Source organism: Pan troglodytes, chromosome 21, assembly GCF_028858775.2.
Source record: "Pan troglodytes isolate AG18354 chromosome 21, NHGRI_mPanTro3-v2.0_pri, whole genome shotgun sequence".
In the NCBI taxonomy this organism is placed as follows: Eukaryota; Metazoa; Chordata; class Mammalia; order Primates; family Hominidae; genus Pan; species Pan troglodytes.
The window spans coordinates 7,745,547-7,771,654 of NC_072419.2; the positions used below are offsets into that span (position 1 = coordinate 7,745,547).

Here is a 26,108-nt window from a genome sequence, read left to right on the forward strand (position 1 = left end):
TTCAGCCATTCACCAAGCATGACAACTCGGACAAGATCTTTCCCTCCTCAGCCTGTTTCCTCCTGTGCTGAGGAGAAATAAAATCCTCCATCTTCCACGCTGTTCTGTGAAATGAAGCAATCATGTACCTAAAGTGCGAGCACATAGCTGGGCATGGTGGCTCACACCTGTAATCCCAGCACTTTGGGAGGCTGAGGCAGGCGTATCACTTGAGCTTTGGAGTTCAAGACCAGCCTGGTCAACATGGCAAAAATCCACCACTTGAGACTAGGATTTCAAGACCAGCCTGGCCAACATGGCAAAAACCCATACAAAATTAGCTGGGCGTGGTGGCGCACACCTGTAATCCCAGCTACTCGGGAGGCTGAGGCACGAGAATCACTTCAACCCAGGAGGCAGAGCTTGCAGTGAGCTGAGATGGCACCACTGCATTCTGGCCTGGGTGACAGAGCAAGACTGTCTCAAAAACCAAAAACAACAATAACAAAAAAAAGGGCTAGCACTTATTTTACTTCTAAACTCTCCAGCCTCAACCCAATGTAAGTGAGGTGCATATAATAGGTGCTCAAGAATTACTCATTGATGATAAAAGCAAGCCTGGAACACCAAAAATAAGAGACTGGGCAGAAATATTACAAAACATTGGAAGTAGATCCCTCTGGGGTGGAATTATGGGTGATTTTATTGTCTTCTTTGTGATTTTTTTTTCTATTTTCCAAACTCAGAGCTTGGAAGTATGTTATACTGTGTTTTCTAATTGTATGACACTATGAACTATACAATGCACTGTACACCTAATAGCAGTTTTTGAGAGGAAAGAACAAAACTACTTCATTGGATTGTAAGACTTGCTCTGATTTTGGTAAAGTTAAACTCTGCAGGGCAGGAGGAGTAGAGAGGTGTTTTAGAATCAAGGAAATACATTTGTAATCAAGTAATCAAAGTGGTGGTCTTGAGGGGAGGAGGCTAATAAAATTATTATTGATAATGTTATTATTATTTTTGAGATGGAGTCTCCCTCTGTCACCCAGGCTGGAGTGCAGTGGCATGATCTTGGCTCACTCTAACCTCCACCTCCCAGATTCAAGCAATTATCCTGCCTCAGCCTCCCAAGTAGCTGGGACTACAGGCGCACGCCACCATGCCTGGCTAATTTTTTGTATTTTAGGAGAGACTGGGTTTCACCGTGTTGCTCAAGCTGGTCTCGAACTCCTGAGCTCAGGCAATCCACCCGCCTTGGCCTCCCAAAGTGCTGGGATTACAGGCATGAGCCAATGAACCTGGCCATAATGTTACTTTTTAAAGGAGGAAGAGGATACAGGCAACTTTTCATTGCTTCCAGAACCTGGAACATCAGCTTAACCTTGCCAGCACACCCAGCTCACCTGGGATACTTGAAAATAAATACAGATGGCCAGGCCCTGTCCTGGTCTGAATGGCCAGCACCTCTAGGCTGGGGCCTGGGAGTCTGTGTTTTAAGTGGACACAGCAGATCCTGGGCACTGTGTAGTAAATAAATCTCCTCATCCACTTTCTGTCTCATCTTATAGATGGGAAATCAGAAGTCCAACCAGGGGAGGTGTTTAGCACTCTCCTGCCTGAATGGTGAGGGTGGCCAATCTCTTCCTTCACCCCAAGGGCCCTTCTCAGTCCCTGTCACCATCTTACCTCTCCCAGTCCTAGCCCCTTCCCCAGCCTTGCTCTGCCAGCCTGGAGCTGTTTCTTCCTTTTCTCCCTAAGGGAGTGTTCCCTGTTCTTAATTAGGGAGACTCTGGGTATTTTTGTCTCTTTGAGTACTGCGTTCTGTTGCCAGCAAATAACTTTAAATAGAAAAAATATGCCCAAAATTAAACTAGAAAACAGAAATAAATAGGAAGGGGGTGGGCTGAGTGTCAGCCTGTCCTTGGTGGAGAGGGTGGGCTCTGGGCCTCCTTTCCTGCATCTCTGCCATGGAGACCATCACAGTACCCACCTTCTGGGGTGCTGTGCAGATCAGACAAGAAAAGGCACACAGTACACTTTGCACAGGGCGTCTAAGTGTCCATTAATATCCAAAGTTACTGGGCACACTCGTTGCTTGGATTTTGAGATAATTATGTAGAGAAAATGTCAAGGGGCTCAAAGTCCCCCAGTTGACATTTCCCTACCAAGAGCTACTTTATAACATGCTGCCGGATGTCATTTTCTTAATAGGTACAATTTTAAGAGCATCTCTCCACCTTCTTCCCTACCCCAGTCCCACTGTTCACAGCTGAAAGAGTGACCTTCCAAAAGCCTAACTCAGATCATATGATTCTTTGCCTCTGAAATTTTCCAAAGCTCTCCATTGTCTACGAAATGCCGGCCTCAGGGCCTTTCAGGATAGGAGCCATGAAGGGTCTCAAATTTCAAATTTCATCTTCCTCTACCATCCTCCTGTCACCCTCCAGCCACACAGACCTGCCCCTTGGTCCCCAAATGGATGCCCACTTCCTTTTTCCCTAATTGAAAGCCAGGGCAGAGTTAGGTTAACCACATGCCTTAGCTCCAGCCACACTTTTGGCACCAGAGTGAGACTCCTCCCTTATTTTAGGTGTCCCTTTCATGCCTCATCCCTACTCTCATCCCACCTCTCATCCCTCCCTCATGTGGATACCCCCCTAACGTGTGTGGCGTGTGTCTTTAAACATGCACGTGCCCTCGAAAAATGTGCAATGTTGTTGTCTGTGAGTATGATTTTACATAAATGCTACTCATATTATGGCTTCTTACCTTTTTTCCTTGACACTGTCTTGAGATCTAGCCTGCATATGTGTGGAATCATCACTTCCAACTGCAGAAGAGTCAGCCACAGGGGGTGTCCTCTGTGCTTCCCTGCCCATCATTCTGGTGCTGGTGGCCTAGGCTACCTCTGACTCCCCACAACAAACCTCTGACTGCTTCTTATGTAAGAGAACACAATGACAGCTCCTGCTTTTTGCATAACGAGCCGTTATTTAGTAACAAGGGGCAGATGCCTCACTCAAGTGGATTTAGACACAGAGACAAAGAAAGTGTAGATCTAGGTGTTCACTAACTCCTCAGGCAGCTGTCTTTCTCCATCTTATCAATTCCAAGATCCCAGCCTCCCACCTTGGCAACTGCAGGGGAAAAGAAGCTCCCGAAACAGTCCCAGGTGACTTTCTGGACCATAGCCTTTGTGCTGTTTCTTTGACGGTGGGATCTGGTTTTGTCCTGGCTTCAGCCTTCTCAGATCCATGTGTTTCAGAGGAAGTGAACTCCAGTCTCGGGGTGTTATGGACTGAATTCGGAATTGTGTTGAAACCCTGAAGCCCAATGTGGCTATATTAGAAGACATGGTCTGAAGGGAGGTAATTCAAGTTAAAGGAGGTCACGAGGGTGGTATCCAGTAGGACTGGTGTCCTTATAACAGGAAGAGACATCAGAGCTCTCTCTTCACATAGACACACAGAGCAGATGCCACATGAGGACACAGTGAGAAGGTGGCCATCTACAGGCCAGAAAGGCCTCACCAGAAACCAAACCTGATGACACCTTGATCTTGAACTTCCAGCCTCCAGAACCATGAGGAAATAAATTTCTGTTGCTTAAGACACCCAGTCTGTAGTATTTTGTTATGGTAGCCCAAGCAGACTAATACAGGGAATGAACTGTGATTGGTCTAAGGCAATATTTCTCCATTTTTTTTTCATTATTACCCCTCATTATTGACCTCCTAAAGAGTTGTTTTAAGAATTTTTTTCCCCTAAGAGTGCCTCCCACAAAATATATATATACTACAGACATATCTATTTATGTAGTGTGGTTTCTTGGAGGGTCACAAACGGTTGTCATATCTAAGATTTTGTCATACCTTAACCTAAACTAATTTTTACAGCCTTAGGAGCAATATTGCCCCATTGAGAATGCACTGCCTAAGGCAATGTACTTGGTCTGTGATTGGTTAGAACATGGGCATGTGAGGCTAATGTAGACCATAGATATGAGAGCCACAGAGGAAGAAATTGTCCCTTTTCACCTTTGGTCTTTATTATGGATGGGCATAATGCCTGGATCTGCGGCAGCTATTTTGTGACTATGAGGACAGGCTGATATGCTTTAAATGGCCAACTAGTAGATAAAACCTAGGCCATTGTTCATATATATATATATTTGAGATGGAATTTCACTCTTGTCACCCAGGCTGAAGTTCAGTGGCTCAATCTCAGTTCACTGCAACCTCTGCCTGGTTCAAGCTATTCCCCTGCCTGAGCCTTCGGAGTATCTGGGATTACAGGCACCCACCACCACTCCCAGCTAATTTTTGTATTTTTAGTAGAGACGACGTTTCACCATGTTGGTCAGGTTGGTCTCAAACTCCTGACCTCAGGTGATCCACCCACCTAGGCCTCCCAAAGTGCTGGGATTACATGGGTGAGCCACCACACCCGGCCCACTGATCATATTTTTGAGCAATAAAAGTAACCAGCCCTGAAACTGCCCTACCACAAACTCCTCCTTATGTGAAATGACGCATTTTCACATTTCAGCCTGTTCAGCTGTGTAGTTTTCGTAATTGCAGCTGAAGACATTCTAACAGATCCTGTTCTTTTTCCCGTAAGTTGTACCAAATGTCCTGAGGCAGACTGGCAGTGATGGGCCTGGTTAGTCCATGAGTTCATCCCCAAACCAATCTTGTGGCCAGACTTGAATCCTGTGCCCACCCACCTTTGTAGCTCAGGGATGGGAAGGGGTCAGCCCCACCTGGACTGAGAACTGGGGGCTGTTCCTCCGAGGGAGATGAGGGAGATACTTCCCAAAGGGATTATGAATGCTGAGAGGGCAGAAATGACAGCTGGGTTTCACATTCACACCATCCCTTCTACATGAAATACCCCATCTCCAGCCCAATATACTCCCTCTAGTGCAGCTCAGCATCTCCCTCTTCTGAAAGGTCTCCCCAAGACCATGTTGAAATTATCTCTTCTCTTCCAGGTGATGCTCACTGGGGCATTTGTAGTCTACCTCTGCCCTTAAGAGGCCAGTCTTCATGGCATGCAATCATTCATGCATCCATCTACCCTCCAATCTTAATTAGCACCTTCTGTAGCCATCCCTAGGCCTTGGGGTGCTAAGCAAGAAAAAGGCATAATTTCCATCCTCAAGGATCTCACAGTCCAGGGGAGGAAGCAAAACTCATAGGCATTCATTCGACACACATTTATTCTCTGTATAGATATGAGTAAAATATTGCATATCCTCAAGGATAGGGGGAACTCCCCAGCTAATGGGACAGACAGATGAAGAACAAGTAAGTACAGTGTATAATGAGGTGACAGAAGCCACCACTCATTGCTCTGACTAGGAGGAAACAACAAGATGCCTTAGACTCTTTTGGCCAAGGAAAGACACACTAGCTGTGTGAATGCCAGGTGAGCTGGCATCATTTGTCTGGGATAGGGTGCAGTGGAGGCTGTTGAGGCCTGACAGCTTCCCCCTTCACCTTACTCCATTGTTTGCCAAGCTCATGCCTGGGAGAACCATATGCATAAGAAGACCTGGATCTTATAGGAAGAAGAAGTGGAAAAGCCAATACCTGACCTCCAGGAATCAGAATTTGTGTTGCAGGTTGGGTTCTATGCAGGCAGACATGAAGACAGAGTTTAGGTGCAAGGTGTTTATTAGGAATCAATATCTGGAAAAGAAAGGGGCAGGAATCAGGATTGAGCAGGAGGAGATACTTAACTGCAACGTGACCCAGTAAAGCGTTGGTCAACATGGTGAGGAAGTTGGGAGCAAGAATTATCCCTCGATAGACACCCCGTTCTACATGATGTAATTATTATGAATTACATGCCTGTATCAAAACATCTCATGTACCCCACAAATATATATATACCTACTATGTACCCACAAAAATTAAAATTAAAAAGAGTTACCCCTCAGAGAATCCCAAAAGATATCAAAATATCCAGACTTTTGTCTCAGCCCCTTCATTTTGATAGTTCACTATTCACCAAATACAGGTTGCCCCAGGAAGGGCATGGCCTGGGATGAAGTGGCCCTCTCAAGCTGAGGCTAACCTTGAAGGGGCTGATGCTGAAGGCTCTCTGCTGACCATGCTTCCCCCACCTTCAGTTGTCAAGTCCTTCAGGGTCAGCTCAGTTCTGAGTGCCACTTTACTTGGGGTCACTTCTTTGATTCCAAGCAGTTTAACATAATGGCAACCACAGTTAGGGAGACCTGTCCTGGTGGATCAGGGTGGCCCAAGCTAAGGTCTGGAGAAAAGACGACCCTCAAGAAAAGAAGTCTCCTCTGTCCCTCCACCCCATTCATACTAAGGGCCATGGGTTCGTGGAGAGGGTTTCAGATGGGCACATTATGGGGCTGAGGCTAAAAGTCTCTTTGAACCAACTCACACTTGTACAGAAGTGATGCTGTGAGGACTAATGAAAACAAGTAGCATCTACTGCATGCTTAACATACACCAGGCACTATACCAAATTTTTTACCCACATTAGTCACTTAATTCTCACATTACCCTATCAGAGGAACAATGATGAGCATGGGTATGTAGACCAGAAAGAGCTAAAACCCTAGAACACAAGCAGAGGACACCAGTGAGCCCAGGAAAGGCCCTGGGCCCCTGGAAGCAGTCTCCTCATCCGCCTGCATGGGCCAGGGTTCAACAGAGGCACCATGTGGCTGCAAGAGGCAGAAATGGCTGCAGACTGAGCTCTACTAGTTCCTTCCACTTGATGTTTGAATAAAGTCCCTGGAAAACTTGGGGAGATGGGATGAGTATCTCAGCTGGGAACACACCACGACTTGTTAATAAGGCATGGAGAGGCTCAAGCAATTCATTGGAAAGAAAAAAAAAAAAAAACTAACTCAAGTTGGTAGATTTTACCTGCCATGAGATGTTTGTGAATAGCAGAGCACAGGATAGAGAGGTCACTGCCTAAAAGCAACTCCCAGTCACCCTTGACATGTGGCATCCCCTCTCATGCCTCCACATCTGCATAAGCTTGGTAATCTTGTGCCCTCTGACACCATTCTCCCACCCGTCACCCCACTCCATTCTGCCCATCAGGATAATGCTGCCACATCCTCCAGGAAGCCTTCTCTGGCTGTCCCTCTCCATGACCCTAGGCTCCCCTTCCATCTTCCCACAACTTCATGTACCTCCCTCTATCATTTTATGTATCAATCATTCTAGATTTTAATTGCATGTGTTTATGACTGACTTTCCTCCTAGATTATGAGGCAGTATGATCATATTATTTACCTTTCCCACTGTCATGCATTCCCATTTGTCTCACTCGGCGATTGTCACAACAATGCTGCAAACTAACTACCACTAAGCTCAGTGGCTTAAAACAATAACTTCTTCTCACTCATGGGTCTGTAGGTCAGCTGGGATTCTGGTGGTCTAGACTGGGCTGGGCTCCAGGCATGCATGCGGATCTGCTCCACGTGTCTCTCATCCTCCTTGACCCACAGAAGACAGCTGGAAGCAGGCAGGACCTCACAGGCTTTAGCTCAGAGCTAGTGTGCTGTCACTTCTGCCCATGTTCCATCAGCCAAAGCAAGTCACATGGCCAAGCTCAACATCAATTAGATGTGGAGAAAATTGATGAGTCATGTGGCAAAGGGCATGGATATAGGAAAAGGTGAAAATTAGGAACAATATGATTTACTGTGACACAGATGCTTTCTGGTGAACACCAACCTCTCCAAACTCATTTCAAGACCCTTCCTCACCAGCCCAGTGCTCAAGGTCAATTCCTGCAACCTTCAGCCCTTTGTAGCCTTTCAGTCTTTTGAACACACTGTACTTTTTGTCTGACATACACCTTTCCCATCTCTTTCAGATCTCAGCTGAGATGTCATCTCCTCAAAGATTTGCATGGCTGTAGGCTTTGCCTCCAGGAGATAGTGACCCAACAAACAAGCTTGTATGGGTGAGTCCCTGAATCCAAACCCAACCCTGGCCCTGCCACTCACTGCTGTGAGGCCCTAAGAAAATCTTATCTTTTTTCTATTGCTGTTTTCTTATCTGCCAAAAGTAAATAAAAACATCTTCCCATATCAGTTAGAAATGCTTGCAGCTGCAAGTAGCAGAGCCCCTAATAGTAGCTAAAACAATAATATCTCACAAACTAGATGCCTGGAAGCAAGAAGCTCCAGGGCTGGTTTATTGGCTCAGTGATGTAAGGACTAAGTGCTCACTCATACCCTCTCATTTCTCCTCCTTCCCTTTCCCCATTCTACTAGGTTGGTGCAAAAGTAATTGTGGTTTTTGCCATTACTTTCAATGGCAAATTGTGGTGCAAAAGTAATTGTGGTTTTTGCCATTACTTTCAATGGCAAAAACAGCAATTACTTTTGCACCAACAGCAAAAACAGCAATTACTTTTGCACCAACCTTAATATTTCCACAGTGTCTTCCCTAAAGTCTCACAGAAGGTTCCCTTTACATTTTACTGGGCAGACATGGATCATATGGCCACTCTAGCAGGAAAGTGAAGTGGGAATGCCAATATCAGGGTTTTGTTGTTGTTGTTGTTCAGCCTCCTTTGGGGGAAGCAGCAAACGAGAAGGGGGTAAGAATTGGCTGCTGTGTAATCAACTCACAATATCTACTCCTGATCTAACTTTCTACCTCACAGAATTTTTATGAAAATTTGGATTGCCAGTAGCACTCTGAAGGCCACAAGCTTATAAAATAATAATCTACTTTTATTATTATTCATGACTTATTAAGAAAAAATCAATATTGGAAGAGAATAATACTTGCATTTGTTCAACAATGAACTTTCCGAAGGTGAAAGGAAAAGCAATTACTGTCTGAGCCCAGCCTGAGTCCCAAGTCCATGCCAAGTGCAAGCCTGCAAGACCATTTCCTCCTCCAGGGACTTGCTTCGATTGGGCTAAAACAGCTTCTGCCAAGCCAACCAGGATTCCATGCTGCCAAATCCAGTACTCATTTTCCTGATCTTATTTTATTTGAATTCCCTGAGCATTCAACCCAGTTGGCAGCACCCTCCTTGATACATGATCCTGTCTGGGCTTCTGTATGCTCACAGCCCTGGTTGTTCCTCAGTCTCCTCTGCTGGCTTCTCCCCATCTACCTGGTTTCTAGATGCCAGCTGACTCAGGACTCACATGTGAGCTCCTCTCCTCCTTCCCACCCCCTATTCTCTTTCTATCTCAGGTTTCTCAAACCTTAGCATGCATCACCATCACAGGGAGGGCTTGTTAACACATAGATTGCTGGGTCTCACTCCCACAGTGTCTGATTTCATTGCTCTAGGGTAAAACCTGAACACTTGCATTTCTAACAATTTCTAGGTGATGGTGATGATGCTGGTCCTGGGACCACCCCTTGAGAACCTCTCACTGCTCTATCTCAACCAGTGTTGAGAGCCTTGTTTCTCAGCCTTGGCTGCAAATTGGAATCACCCGGGGTGCTTTAAAATATGGACACCAGGATCTCATCCCCCAGAGATTCTGATTTTAATGGTCTGCATTATATCCTGGGTACCTAGAGTTAAAAACCTCCCCCAGGTGACTCCAACATGCAGCTAAAGTTGAAAGCCCCTAATTTAGATACTACTTAACTGCTAGTAACACCTACATTTATTTCCCTTTCCCAGACTTGTCCTCTGAGTTTCAGCCCAGTATGCCCAATTATTCACTCGATATCTCCACTTACGTGGCTCACAAGCATCTGAGAGTTAACACACCCAAAGTGGAAGTCTGAATCTTCACTTCCAAATTGCTACTTCTCTATCTTCCCCATCTCAGCAAACAGCAACTCCATCCATGTGCTGTAGCTTATTGGGGTAAAAACCTTGGAGTTATCTTTGGCTCGTCTCTCCCCTCCATGACCCATATATAATCCTTTGACATAGTCTATCGGTTCCACCTACAAAACATATCCCTAAATTCTCCTCTCTGCCTGAACTGCTAACACCTACATCAGAATATCATCAACTCTTTCCTGGGTGGTCTCTGCAGCATCCTCACCTCCCTACTTCTATTCTTTACTCCCTCGCCAATGCATCCTCCGAACAGCAGCCAGAATGGTCTCTTAAAATCATAAACCAGATCATGACACACCCCAATTTAAAGTCTTGCAAAACTTCCTGTCACCTTGGGCATAAAATCTCAGCTCTTGCTCATGGCCAGTGAGATCCTGTCCTCTTCTCAACCTTGTCTATTCCGCTCTCTCCCTGGCTTAGGTGCTCCAAACACACTGGCCTTCCTTCTGTCCCTTAAATACATTCAGTTATTTCTTGCATTTACTATTCCATTAACCTGGATTTCTGTTCCCTTTGGTCTCTGCTTGGCCAGCTACCTCTCATCTTTCAGGTCTGCTTAAGTGTCACTGCCTTAAAGTGTCTCCCTGACCCGCCTGTTATGTTCTATCATAAGACTCTATATTCTTCTTAGTGCCTATCAGAGTTGGTGATCATTTGATTTGTAAATATATTGGTTTATTATTTGTCTCTCTCACTAGACTGCGCTTTGTGAGGGCAGGAACCATGCCTGTTTTGGTCACGGTTGACACCTCAGTGCCTAGAAGAGGGAATGAGACATAGTGGGTGTTCAAAACATACTTAGGGAGGGAGAGAAAAGAGGAAGAAAATGGAGGGAGGAGAAAGGAAGGTCTAGTAATACTCAGAGCCCAGGAATTACACACCAGACACCCCTTGCTTCTACCCAAGAGGTGGTTCAGATTAGAGATTAGATTTCAAGGCTCCAGCTTGCTAGCTCATAACTGCTTCTATTCAAGACGGTCTATTCATGTAGCAAAGTCAAAATGTGAAAATGCTTTTAAGTTCCTTGACGACAGGAATCGTGGCTTGTTTACTCTTCTCCCTGGCATTTGCACAGAGCCTGGCCCTGAATGAAAGTTCAGTAAATGGTTCATGAATGATTTGAATGGCATTTGCCTGAAGGAAATCTAAGAAAGTCTTGCCTTGGTTTCCCCATTAAATGGGGCAAGCAATTCTTATCTCCCCTTCCAGAGAGCTGCTGCCAACACAGGGAATCCATCCTGGAAGAAAAGATTGGTGGCCACCTGCACCATCAGGTGGAGGGCATCTCTCAGCTGCCCTTGCCACATCTGCAGCCCTAAGCTTCCAGGTGACCCCAGTGGACCAGTCTGCCCAGAGCATATCGTTAGTTAGGAGCACTCTGCAGGAGGATGCCTGCCTTTGCTAGTGCATAGCTAATGTCCCAGGGGGCTTCCTCTAATTAAAACCCAAACTGCAATTATAGTTGTGCCAAAGCATGTGCACATGGTGCCACTTAAAAGGGACAGATTTACAAGGCGTTAACAACTCCAGAGGCAGCATTGTCCCAGCACCAGGTGCTACAAATCATCAAAATTAGAACCAAATGAGTCACTGGGGCTCAAGATACAGTATCCAGTGCAGACTAATGGGTGATTCCAAGAAACTTATGAGGATTATTTAAAACACACTAACTATGCTCCTTCTACAGGGCCTTTGCACTTACTAGTCCCTGTACTTCTTCTTGCCTAACTCTATTTGATCTCTCTCAATTATCACCTCTTCTGAGACACCTTCTTTGATCACATGAATCTGTACCCTGCTTTATTTTTCTTCTTAGTGTTTATTATCATCTGATATTATATATTTGTTTTGCGATTGATAGCCCAAAATATGTTTTAATATTGTATAAATGTAAAACATATATAAATACACAAAATTTTATAATTTTCTGCAATACATATATATCAAGAAGATACAGCATACACACTAAGGAGGGTGTCTTCTTGGGGTTGGGGGTGGTGAGGCAGGGGAATAGAAAGATTGATTCAGAAAGAAGAGAAGAACAATAAAAGAACAAATGAGAATATTTATATATCCTGATGACAATAGTGGGCCATTATTTGAAGAGTATGATAAACTTGAATTTTCCTTCCTATCACTTGGTAAACTTGAATTATTCCTCCCTGAAGTTCGTACTCTGGGAAAATTTTCTTTTTTTTTTTTTTTTTTTGGAGACAGAGTCTTGCTCTGTCACCAGGCTGGAGTACAGTGGCACGATCTTGGCTCACTGCAACCTCCGCCTCCTGGGTTCAAGTGATTCTCATGCCTCAGCCTCCCGAGTAGCTGGGATTATAGGCACACGCCACCACACCCAGCTAATTTTTGTATTTTTAGTAGAGACAGGGTTTCACCATGTTGGCCAGGATGGTCTCGATCTCCTGACCTCATGATCTGCCCACCTTGGCCTCCCAGAGTGCTGGGATTACAGGTGTGAGCCACCGTGCCTGGCCACTCTGGGATAATTTTATTTTGGCTTTTAGAAATAACTTTATTGAATATTTTAGTACCAGTAATCTTGCGATAAATTTCAGCCCTGGTTTTGTTGTTGTTGTTGTTGTTTTTGGTCTAAAGCCATCGTGATTTTGCCTTTATTTTTGAAGAGTATTTTTACTGGATATAGAATTCTAAGTTGTCAATTATGTATATTTTTTCAGCACTTTATAAATGTTATTTCATTGTTTTCTGGCTTTCATCATTTCTGTTGAAAAGTCTACCATCAGTCTTATTATTGCTCTTCTGTAGGTAATGTCATTTACCTCTGACTACTTTTAAGATTTTTCTCTTTATTTTTGTTTCTCAGCAGTCTTACTATGATGTTCCTATGTATAATTTTCTTAGTATTTACCCTGCTTGGGATTGTCAGAGCTTCTTGAGTCTGTGGGTTGATATCTTTTATCAGTTTTGAAAAAATTCTTAGCTCTTATTTCTGCAAATATTGTTAATTTTGTATTCTTATCCTCACCTTCTAGGACTCCAAATAAATGTATATTTTTTTTACTAGGTCCCACATATCTATGACACATTCGTGTATTTTCTATTATTTTTTTATGTATACTTTAGTTTGGACACTTTTCATTTTTTTAAGTGTACTAATCCTATCTTCCACTGTATCAAATCTCTGTTAATCCCATCTAATGAATTTTTGATTTCAGATATTATATTTTCTCATTCTAGAGGTATCATTTTTTCTTTTTTATAGACACTAATTTTCTGATGAAATTCTCCATCTTTTCAAGTATTTTGTGCATATTTTTCTGTTTTTTAACATATTAATCTTAGCATGTCAAAGTCATTATCATATACCTGTTTCTATTGTCTATTTTATTCTGTTTGTTTTCAGATATGTCCTAGCTTTGGCATAACTAATAATTTTAATAGAATGCCACTTATTACACATAATGTAGAGACTCCAGATGATATATTCTCCTAGAGAAGATTTACCCTCTGCTAGGCACAGAGTGGGGCTTATCATCATAAACCAGTCAGGGACTGTACTGAGTCAAGACTGTAAGGTAACCCCAGGAAGGTCAGTTTCCCTGTGCTTCAGTCAGTCATACACTGAACACCTCTTCTCAGAGGCTTTATGCCAAGGTTTATAGCCTCCTGCACCAGGTATCCCAGAATCCAGCAAGTGTCTTGAGAGATTAATGAGCCCTCAAGTCTGCCAAAGGCTCTGCTGGTTTCTTCCACACTAGTCCAGTGCTGCATAAAACTTGGATTCTCAGCATTCTGCTTTTGCCTAGAATTGGAAAATGGTCTGGGGTAAAGAAGCTATATAATTCAGCTTACTCCCCTGCTGTTCATTCCTTTCCAGAATTTTAGCAAGTAGTATATTTTTTCCAATCCTATGATATCTGACAATGCTACTATAATATATTTCTCTAGTCAATTTACTCTTCCATTTCCTGGGCAACCATTTCACTTTCTCTTATTTCTTCACATCTTTGACCCCTCCTTTCTCTCCTCACTTCTAACTGATGGCTTACGAATGAAAGCAAGTGGAATGGTAATAACTTTTTATAAAAACTTCCACACTAGTCCATCAACACATCTCTCTAATACTTCTCCCTCCCTTTCTCTCTCTCTCCCTTTCTCTCTCTTCATGTGTCTGCTGGATCCCATCATTCTCATCTAATCAAGGACTTTGCTCCTATAATCATCCCTCCATGAATCATTTTCCTCTCTCTGCTAAATTATTCCCATAAGTAGATAAATATACCATTAGTCTCCCATCTTCTAAAAAGTATATACCCTCCCTTGTCTCAATATCTCTGTGCAGCTACCCCCACATTTTGTTTCTTCCCATTTGAAGCAAAACTCCTCAAAAATTGTATATATTCACTATCTTCATTTTCTTTCCTTCTATGCCAAACAGGTTTTCCTCCTTCAAAGCTACTCTCATCAGGGTCACCAAATACCTCTGCATTGCCAAATCCAGAGGTCAGTTCACAGACCTCGCCTTACCTGATTGCTCAGAAGCATTTGACACTATTCTCTTTGCTGGTTCTTCCTCATGTTCTCGACATCTGAGTGTTGGAGACCCCCAGAAACAGTCCTAGGACTCTTTCTTTTCCTTCTATATATTCCTTTTACATGCTTTCCTTATTCTCTTTGTATATAATTTAATACCTCTACTGGGTAATTTACAAAGAAAACAAACTTATTTCTCACAGTTCTAGAAGCTGGAAAGTCCAAGATCAAGGCACCAGCATGTTCAGCCGTGTGGTGAGGGCTGCCCTCTGCTTCCTAGATGGTGCCTTGATGCTGTTGTCCTCCAGAGGAGAGGAAATCCGTAAATTCACATAGTGGAAGATACGGAATTATGAAAAAGGAACAAACTCCCTCCATCAAGCTCTTTTATCAGTACCTTGATCCATTCTGCCCTCATGACTTAAACACCTTTCAAAAGGCCCCACTCTCAACACTGTTGCCCTGGCAATTAAGTTTCCAACACACACATTTTGGGGAACACATTCAGACCATAGCAACCCTTTTGTTCAGTCTCATGATTTTAAATATCATTTATATTTTATGACTCTCAAATGATTCTAGCTAGAAATTATCTCATGAGCTCCAGACTCTCTCTACATACCCACATTAACAGCAACGAAAGCACATTTAATCAATTTAACCCAAGGAAGTAATACGATTAGCTCAGGTAATACAGACTGAGACTTCATCCAAGATCACAAGGATGGTATGTGCTAGACTCCAAAGAGATGCCCAAGATTTTGTAAATACCCTTCCCTTCCACAAGAATAGAGTTGTTATTTGGTGTGATTTCTCAGGGAGTTGGGGAGATCTCTTATGAAACTCCCAAATTGCTCTCCAATCTGCTCAAGTTTTCTGAAATGTTGTTGTTTCTGGGTCATAGCATACGCACATACTTACTTTGATTAAGTTCAGCCAAATTATTTCTCCAGAATGGCTGTTCCAGTCTACATTCTTTCCAGCCATGCCTGTGGGCTCTTATCTCCACATCTTTGCCAGGTATTACTAGCCTTTTAGTTTTTGCCTGGTTAATAAATGTAAAGTGCGAATTCTCTGATGTTTTATTTATCATATTACTAATTAATTTGAGCATCTCTCACTTACTTGTTGGCTTGTTTCTTTTTCCATAAATTGGTATCCATTTCTCTTGCCAGTTTTTTATTATGGAGTATATATATATTGCCAATTTAAAGGACTTCTTTGAATATTCTAGTGATTTGTCCCCTGTCAATTTTAGAAATTGCAAACATCTCCTAATTTGTCATTAGTCTATTATCTTTGTCTTTATGTCTGTCATTTAAGAGAAATCATTTTCCTGTAAATGTTTTAAAACTTTTCATTGTAAAATAAAACATTCGTAAATGTTTTAAAACTTTTTATTGTAAAATAAAACACATTAAAAATCTCATACGGCAAATGTTTAACTTAGTAAATTATTATAAACTGAACCCTTTAAAGTATTACTCAAGTCAAGAATATAACTTTGCCGGCCATTCAGAAGCCCCTCTGTATGTTCTATCCCAATTATAGCTCCCTCTCCCCTCCAAAAGCAATATTACCCTGACTTTCATATCAATCACTTTCTTGCTTCTTTTATCATCCAAGTGTGCATCCCCAGACACTATGGTTTAGTCTTGCCATTTAAAAAAATGTTGATATATATTTTGAGTCTCTTTTAATCTACAGGCTCCCTTTCCATCTCTTCTCTTTCTTTAATATTCATCTGTTGAAGAAGCCAGGCCATTTGACCTGTACAGAGTCCCATAGTTTGGAATTTGCTGATTGCAAGTCTTGGTGAAGTTCAACAGATTCCTCTGTCTAACGTCTTTACTGTAAATGGACAGCTGGTCCAGAGGTTTCATCAGGCTCAGACGCTGTGTTATTTTATCATGTGGCACATTCCTATCTGGGTGCTTGTCTTTGAGAAGGCAGTGACACTTAAAGATTAGATCTATTGATTCATTGCGGATTGGAAAAAGGGGATGTTCTAATTCCATTTTTTTCTTTTTCATTTTTTTAAACTGGAATAATTTTATAAGGAGACACTTTTCTCACTCACCATTGGTTATTGTTATGAACTGAATTGTATCCCTCCCCAAATTCATTCATTCGTTGAAACCTAGCCCCCAATGTCACTGTACTTGGATATAGGGCCGGTAGGGAGGTAGCTGAGGTTAAATGAGGTCAGAAGGGTAGGGTACTAATCCACTAAGACTGGTACCCTTAGCAAACAAAGAGACTCCAGTGGTCTGTGTCCTTCTCTCCATACCTGCAAAGAGGAAGGGCCATATGAGGACACAATGAGAAGTCAGCCCTCTGTAAGCCAGGAAGGAAGATTCACCAGAAACCACATTTTGTGGCACCTTGATTTTGGACTTCCCAGCCTCCAGAACTGTGAGAAAATAAATTTCTGTTGTTTAAGCCACCCATTCGGCGGTATTTTGTTTTGGCAGCCCTAGCAAACTAATACCATTACCCAAGTGGTATAATTAATACATAAAAGAGAAGATAACTGCTTGATTCTCTTTATTTACCAGGTTTCGAGATACTGAATTTGTTCCTGTTATCCTCCAAAGTCTACCATTTAAATTCTTTTGTTATTATTAAATCATGGATTTAAGTATAGTTTGTGGTTTTCAATCCATTGCATTTTTATTCTAATGCTGGGCATGGTGGCTCACTCCTGTAATCCCAGCACTTTGGGAGCCCTAGGTGGGCAGATCATTTGAGGTCAGGATTTCAAGACCAGCTTAGGCAACATGGTGAAACCCCATCTCTACTAAAAATACAAAACTTAGCTGGGCATGGTGGTGCATGCCTGTAGTCCCAGCTACTCAGGAGGCTGAGGCATGAGAATCACTTGAACCCAGGAGGCAGAGGCTGCAGTGAGCCGAGATCACGCCACTGCACTCTGGCCTGGGTGACAGAGTGAGACCCTGTCTCAAAAAAAAAAAAAAAGAAAAAAAAATGAGAGAATAATCAAAATAGCAACTTAGCAACTTAGAGAGTTTCTGGAGAATTAAATATACTTCATAAACTGTGAGGTACCAAGAAGAGAAAAGAAAACTGTATTGAGGGACATGAAGGCCTAAGTAAATGGTGAAATATGGCAAATTCATGGATGAGATGTCTCAATATTATAAATATGGTCATTTTCTTCCCTATTTAATTTACAATATAATCCAATTTTAGACAAAACTAAATTAATGAACAATGCAAATTAGGCAGTATTTTAAAACAGGGTGGCTATTTTCAAAATGACAGTGTTAATATTTTTAAGTTGAGGTGCCATTATGCTGAGATAGCTCCAGTGCTTTGGGTTCCTATGTAAGCAAATCAAAGCCTAATGTAAACCGTAAAATGATACTGGAGACTTAGCTAATTTGAAACCGCCAACTAACCTCTAGGGACTTTCCACCAGATCGTGCCCAAATAAGGCAAACACCTACTTGTAGCCAGTCAAGCAATGTCTTTGCTTTGCTTCCACATTCACCCTATAAAAGCCTGCAGCTCAACTGCTAAAGTGGAGCTCTCTGAACCTCTTCTAGCTCTGAGTACTGCCCAATTCATGAATCACTTTTTTGCCCAAATAAACTCTGCTAAATTTAATTTGTCTAAAGTTTTTCTTTTAACAACAGAATGGACCGTATTTTTAGTTCCCAAAGCTCTCTCTTGCTCCCTATAAGAGAATTATACTTCCTGTGCCATTGACATCAGGCCTGGACATGTGACTTACTTTGGCCAATGATATATGACCTGAGTGAGGTAATGCCACTTCTAAGCAGAAGCCTTAAGAGCCACCACGTTTCCACTGTGGCTTTTCTCTGCCTTCCACCAGAATAGTGTATTCCAAATAGGGTTGTTTCATCAGCTGGGTCCCAGGAGGAAGAGGATTTGGCCAGAGCTGCAGCCAGTCCTGAGTGTAAGGTGAATAAGAAATAAATATTTGTTGTTGTAAGCCAGGGAGATTTGACGGTTATTAGTTATGCCAGCATAACTTAGGGAAACTGACTAACACAGAAGTATAACCTAATGAACTGACAAAATGCTGCCATTTTTATGCTTCATTAAAACATAAATGAAAACTTTTTGTAAAATAGTACCTAGATGCTTTACATTGGTTTCTCATTGTTCTGCTAAACATGAGCATTCCCAAAAATGTTTACAATAATTTATATTTTTAAAAAAGCATTTTGTGAGCAAAACAAGCTTGGGGAAATGCTGCAGGTCACTGTCTTTCTCATGAGATTCATCCCTCATATTAGCATATTAAAGACTCTGCAAAGTCCTACAGTAAAGAAACCTTTACTAACTCAGTATTTCTTGAAGTTATTTGGTGATGAACCTCAGCCCACCAATTAACATGTCATGAGAGATGAGGATACAGGTTTTTCTCAAAATGAGTATTTTTCTCTCAGCTATCATGGATTTAGCACTAGGTGCATGTATTATAGTATTTAAATCCTATAATGACCCCTCTGAGAGAGGCATCATTAGTTCCCATTTTATATCTGAGAGAAAATAAAGGCTAGGAGAGATAAATTGACTTGCTCAGAAAAACCACAGCAAAAATATAAATGAATGAATAAATGAATGATGGAGCCAGGACTTGAATCACAAGTCTGGCAATAAAGACCAAGCTCTTAACCTACCTTCCTCTTGCCTCCAAAATCAACTCCTGGATTCTGGAGCTAATGATGAAAGCCCTTCATCAGTTGAAACCACAGTACCTACCCAATCCAATCCTCTCCATTTTACTCCAGACCACACCTCCTCATTTTCCACTTACCATCTTCTTGGCCATTTGTTTCTCACTAAGGGCATTCCTTCCTGCTACCATCCTAACACATCTTTTCCATCCTTAAGCTTTAAGTCTTAACTTATGATCCCTCGTCCAAGAAGCCTCCCTTGATTACTTTTCCCCCAGCAAACTTTCTCTGATATTACATGTATAGATAGTGGAGCAGAACATTTCCCTGAGATGCAAATTTTCAGATACCCTCTCAGACCTACTAAATCAGAAACTCTGGAGATAGGAATCAGAAATCTGGACTTTAACAAGCCCCCCACGTAAGATAATGATGTACTTCAAGTTTAAGAACCATGTTGGTTCCTTTCCCTGACTAGCAATTAGCTTAGTAAGAGACATTGGACCAAGTTCTGGACAGAGATGTGAGAGGAATAGGCAAGAAGGGGGCTTATGGGGGAATTTCCTCACTCTAATAAGAGACATACTGAAAAAGGCTATACCCATTAAGGTGTTTTTTATTTCAAGCAGTAAAAAATCTAGCTAACATAGGCTTAAATAAATAGAAATTTTATCCTTCTCATTTTCAAAAAATCTAGAGGTTGACAGTGACTGTGATGCTAGTCATCACAGGCTCAGCAATGTCTGTGATTTTCTTGGCCTCTCCCTCTGAATACAGGATGGCTGCCACAGTTCAGGCATCCCGTCATATTCCAGGCAGGAGGAGGAGGTAGGGAAGGCTGCTGCAAGCAATGTCTGTTTCTCCTATCAGGAAAGTAGAGGCTTCCACTCATTTCTCATTGGCTGGAATTGGCCATGTGGCCACTTCTGGCAGTAAAGTGGATATTCAACTTTTCCAGCCTCCTTAATGAAGACAGGCAAGGAAGGGTTAGGGCTGATATGGGGCAAGCATATCCAAAGCGTCTTCCTCACTGAGATCAGTTCTAGCTTCTCGTAGCTAAAAAGCTTCCTGACAGGAAGTGTTACCGGTTTCTTTCTCAGTAGTTGGGGGGAATTAATAAAATAGTGTATGATTTAGGCCCAGGGTGGTCTCAAAAACGAGATAAGGATTCACCACGATTGGTATGAACTTCTCCAGCATGACTCTCCACTTGTCTTATCTGTCTTTATGTTTTCTGCAGAATCATTCATCTGAGAATATCAGGGACGTGGGCCCTTAGAATTCACCAACAGAGTGAGCAAGGGAGAATGGTTCTGGTTCTGAAGTGAGAGAGACCCAGGGTTAACTTTTGGTCTGTCACTTCTACCTCTCTGAGCCTCAATTTCCTCTTCTGTAAAATGGGGTTAATGAAAGCCCCCATCTCCCCCAGGGCAGATATGAGGATGAAATAAGGTTCACCATATAAAGCAATGAGCTCAGTGCCTAGTACTAAGATAGGTGCTCAGTGAACCGGTACCTATTACTGTCATTTCTCTCACTACTTTAGCACAAGCCTCTTGTCGTGCAGCCGAGGAGGTTGCTGTTATGATGTCAGGCCACTGAAAATGAGTAGGCAGGTTTCTTATTACGCCTCCTTAGGGGGTTGCTTTAACGAAAGCAAAACTAAATTCTCATTAGCACATCACTCATTTCCATGTACATGAGCATCATCATAGGCATGAAAATGGCACCCTTGAGAGGAGGGGGAAGAAGATGCCTCCCCCTTCAGCCCCTTTATCAGAAGATCAAGCCCAGTGCGGGGAGGGGAGGTCAGTGGTCGTTCCTCCTATTCCAGGACAGAGGTGGTCAGCATTCCTAGCTGCCCTCTGCACTTCCTGACATTTGTGGTTTAATCAAGCCCCATTCATCCCTCCCCGTTTCAAAGCTCAGCACAGGAACCACAAACTCCCACAGCCTCTGACAGGAATCATGTGGCTAAAGCCAAGGGGAACTCTTTGAAAGGTAATTAGCATCTTTGAATTCAGGGCCCTTTGATTTTGCTTCCTGGCTTTAAACGATCACAGAACATTTTGCAGAAAAGGGGGAAAACATAAAGGCAGCAGCTACAGCCCCTTACACTGGGCCTTCTGCAGCCTTTCAAGTTGTGATGTGGCCTGAGAGAGGAAACTTGCAAATATGATTAAGTGTGGGTGAGTTGTTGAGTTGTACCAGGGGCCATGCATTCATTCATTCATTCATTCATTCACTCAGGCTCACAAGGCACCATGCTAAACACTGGATGTACGGTTTTCATTGATCATTCATTCAATCAATCATTCATTTACTAATATCCCTGGATCAAACACTGAGCTAAGCTCCAGGGCTATAAGTTTATTGTTTAATGGGAGAGGCAGACAAGAATTAAATAAATAAAAACAATTGCTGTTAAGAATAAAGTACCAAGAACTAAATAAACTGAGTATTCATCCAGCGAGGAGAAAGAGGTCATCTTTACAATAGGTACTTAGGGAAGGCCACTCTGAGGAGGGAACAGTGCCTGTGGGCACCATGATACATAGAAGCCAGTTATTTAATACAGGGCATAAGGGGATCATATGTCAATAGAGGTTTGTACTGTTGCCATGTTTGGGAGGATTAAGGAAAGCTACAGAGAGCAGATGTAGGAGTAAGTGTAAGCTAGTTAATGCTGTTGTTACAACCCTGAAGTCTGAAACCACAGAGGTAGATATTTTGCTCAACACATGTGTCGTGGTTTGGCTGTGGCTCTGCTCACACCATCATCATCATCCTTACTCCAGGGCCCAGTTGCTGAGGCCTAAAGAAGAGAGAATTCTCAAGGGTTTCAAAGCTGCTGTTAAATGCTCCAGCCTGGAAGAGACATGTGTTACTTGTACCCACAACTCATTGACCAGCTCTTATCACATAACCTCAATCCAACTACAGGTGGGCCAATAAGCAGTATCCTACACTATGTCTGGGAGATACAGACATGTTTGGTGAAGAGCCACCTCACTGTGGACTGAGCTTTGCAGCAGAGAAGCAGGACATGTGAATTGCAGACAGAGGAAATAGAATGTGCACAGACACAGAGGGATAAAATAGTTTGGAGTGTTCGGGTAGCTAGAGTACTGGCAGGGCTTAAAATGGAGCTGAAAAGGTAGCCATAAAACCCCCTGAGATGGGTACTATTATGATTTTCATTTCTGAGATGATAAAATTGAGGACACAACTAGTGAACGGTTGAACTGATACTTGAACTGACACAGTCTGATCCTAGCATCTGAACTTTTAATCCTCATGCCATATTGCCTTTAAGGTATGGAGGGACCAGAATACAGAAGATCTTTAATGCCAGGAAGGAGATTGGCCTCAACAGGCTAAGCAGTAATATTTTTACAAGTCTTGGTTGTGGTTGTTTAAAATACACACACTTTTTATGCATATTAAATATACAGATACATTCTTCTTTCCTAATAAGAAATGCGGTCCCCCTTGATTATTTTTAAAATGGGAGATTCTCTTAGTGTATCTTTTCTTTGCCGTCTTTTGATATAGAAGAGCTTACAGGGAAGTGTTTCTTTACAGTAAGAAACAACCCAAGGATAATTGTTAATAATCACTGAAATTCATTTTCTCCTTTAAGGATACAGTCAGGAATGGTGGGATCTGTGGTAAACTAGAAAGAATTATGTCTCTTGCAAAGAGGGAAGTTGTTGTTCACTTCCATCCTATCTATTGTCACATGTGGAAATGTGGAATAATTTAAATATTTTAGATATTTTGTGAAATCTCACAATTTTAAAATATCAACTTAAAGCATGGTACAAGCCTAACAAAATACATCTGTGAGCCAAAATGCTCATGGGAGCATTGATTTTTGTCTTCCATATGGTGGCTAGCCTCTAAGATGGCCCCAAATGATCCCACATCCTGGTATTTATTCCTTTGTGTCATCTTTTCTACATAGAATTACAACTGGCCTGAGTGATCAGTAGAATATGGCAGAAGTGACAGCGTGTGACTTCTGAATCTAGCTCCTAAGGGCACTGAGCTTCCACCTTGTTCTCTTAAATTGCTCACTCTGAGGACAGCAGTCACCATGCCATGAGGACACTTAAGCTGTCTTGTGTTGAGGCCCATGTAAAAAGGAACACAGGCCCCACCCAGCCTATAGCCAGTATCAACTGTCCAGCTATGTAAGTAAGTCTCCTTGGATGTGGATCTTTCAGCCCCAGTCAAACCTTCAGATGAGCATAGCCCCAGCCAATACCTAACTGCAACCTCATGAAAGGTCCTGAGCCGGAACCACCTAGTCAAGCTGCTCCCAAATTCTTGACTCATAGAAACCATGACAGATTGGTAAATGACTATTGTTGTGTACAGCCGGTGGTTAATGAACTATCTCTAAAGGGCCTAAAAGGAAGTATTTTTGTCTCTGTCACGATAATTCAACTCTGCAAAAGCAGCTATAGATGATACATAAATGAATAGGTGTGGTCGTGTTCCAACAAAACTTTATTTACAAAAACTAGCAGCAGGCCAGATTTGGCCTGAGGATTTTAGTTTGTCAACTTTGAGTTTAAGCCACTATGGTTTGCAATTTGTCATGTGGTCATATATAACTAATCCACTCCCTGAATTCGTGAAGTGGCCTGAATAGAACATGTTTCAGACAAAGCACATTGTTAGTAATTTAGAGGCCAAATTAGAAGAAGCTAGTGGAAGGGTGAGCCTGGAAGGGCAACGGTTCTAGGAAGAGATGATGGGCCCAGGCTTGGGAGGGGAGATGTATGAATCTAGGTGAGGCATAACTGTCTTCTGTGCTCCCTGCCAATCAACATGACAAGGAGGATGTTAAAACCATAATGGAGACCGTTGCCTTTAATTCTCCCTTCAGTGTCTGGTGTTGCCCTTGAACAGTCCTGGTAACGAGCAAATGGAGCAGACAGGGAGGAAGGCTTTCCCCCAACAATGCTGCAGAAAACTCACAGAGCCAGCACAATGAGTGTAAGCTCCTCAGCTGGTAACAAGATGGTTGACACCAGCTGAGCCATGAGCCCAGAATAAAGAAATGCCCTGTAGAAGATTCCAGGAACACTGGCTGTTGCCCAGTCACTCCACCCCTTCCATGCACACTCTGCCACCTGTTCCTCTAGCCCCTCTGAGGACCCCATTCCCACCCCTGTGAGTCAAGGGAGCAGTGAGGCCAGTGCACACGGATAGACCAGAGCCAGAAACGTCTGCAATACGATGGGTAGGGAAGCAAGGGTGGGGGAAGAAATAGAGATAGAAGATGGAGAAATAAAAGGGAGGAGAAGAAGGAGGAAAGGTGAGGAAGAGAGAACCAATAGTCCAGGAGAGGCTGGATGCAAGGATTGGAAAAATGAATCGACTGGATTCAATTCAAACCCAGTGAATCGAACCCCAGGCAAAATGTGGTCTCTGTCTTGATCCATCAGTGTGGACCTCATTCTCCAGCAATCTAGGTGACTACAGCTTCTGGATTCCACATCCACACAAAGCAATGTCAATCTTCCAGTAGTTTTGGGATTCACTCTAATTGGCTCTCAGTTCATGTGCCTTATACCTGAACCAATCACTGCAGTTCAGGAAATACCTAATTCTGATGGGCTTTCATGTCACAGGCCCACATACCTGAACCAATCACCGTGGTTCAGGGAATACCTAACTCTGATTGGCTTGAGATCAACACTCCACCTTCGCCCTCCCAGGCTGAAGGAAGAAGACTGAATCCCAAAAAGAAAACCATGACTTTTGCCAGAAGAAAAAGGAATGGATGTAGTAAGATGAATCCTTTTGAGTTCTACTTCCTGCTAGAACTTCTGGGAGAATGATTTGTCAAGCATCTTCCAGTCTGGTGCAACCATTATTAGACACCCACTGTGAGAGCTGGAATGGCTGGTTGACAATTTCCGTTTTGATTTCTTCCTCTGATCAGGCCCAGAGAGGGAAGGATGTGCCTGCATAGGCACAATTCTAGGCCTTGGGCACCAAGTCCAACACTCTCTGGCAATGAGGTAGGCCACGAGTCAGACTCCAAAAGGAGTCGATGGGTGGGTAGGGTTTGTGTGTGTGGCAAGCAGGGAGGACAGAGCTTCTCTCCAAGGGAGCTCTCCTTCTTTGGCTCTCTCTTCCTTTGAGGACCTATGAGTCTGGTGAGGGAATGAGACAGATACATGAGTGTGGTCATGGCATTATAGAGGGAAGCATTATATAGGGGGTGGGGGTCCAAACACAGGCCCTTGCTCAGCTTGAGGAGGTCAAGGAGGCTGCCTGGGAGCAGTGATGTTTGAGCTGAATTTTAAAAGATGAGCACCAGTTAGCTGGAAAGAGGGAAAATGCCTTCCCACAGATGAGAACATGTACAAAAGCTCATGATGTGGTTGTAGAACAGTAAATGACACCGTGCACCTGGATGCGCCAGTGAGGAGTGGGTGATAGACCTGAGGATGTCGGCAGGCCCTGGTGACACAGTTTTAATTTCTTTTTTTTTTTTTTTTGAGACAGAGTCTTGCTCTGTTGCCCAGGCTAGAGTGCAGTGGTGTGATCTCAGCTCACTGCAAACTCCGCCTCCCGGGTTCAAGCGATTCTCCTGCTTCGGCCTCCCAAGTAGCTGGGAATACAGGTGCCTGCCACCATGCCCAGCTAATTTTTTAGTAGAAATGGTGTTTCACCATCTTGGCCAGGCTGGTCTCGAACTCCTGACCTCATGATCCACCTGCCTCGGCCTCCCAAAGTGCTGGGATTACAGGCATAAGCCACCGTGCCCGGCCCACAGTTTTAAGTTCTACAGCTGAAGTTGAGTGAAGCCTTGATGTTCTTCTCCACCTCTGTGGAAACTGGGAAGGGCAGGGGAAGATTTTACGATGGGGAGTGACCACTTGTAAATGTGCCAATGGCTTTGATCTTGGAGGGCTGAAGGGTGATACAGATGTGTGAATCAGGATTCCTGGTTGTAGGGAGCAGAAGCCAGCCAACTCCAACCACCTTGGCCCAAGTGCAGTTTGGGAAGGGATCCTGGGGCAACACATGTTATCAATCCAAATTGGTTGTATGAAGCAGCCATGGGGAGGTGACAGTATAACTTGGTGTTTTCTTTCTG

At 43.0% G+C, this 26,108-nt stretch overlaps 1 protein-coding gene across 1 annotated transcript in view; it reads right to left on the reverse strand.

Moving 5' to 3' along the window:
* LOC104003486 (uncharacterized) overlaps positions 1-26,108 on the reverse strand; it is a 77,236-nt gene that overhangs the window by 25,337 nt on the left and 25,791 nt on the right. The window contains exon 2 of the mRNA XM_054674559.2: positions 5,576-5,674. The gene's annotated coding sequence lies outside the window, so the exon portion shown is untranslated. The remainder of the gene's footprint in view (positions 1-5,575; positions 5,675-26,108) is intronic.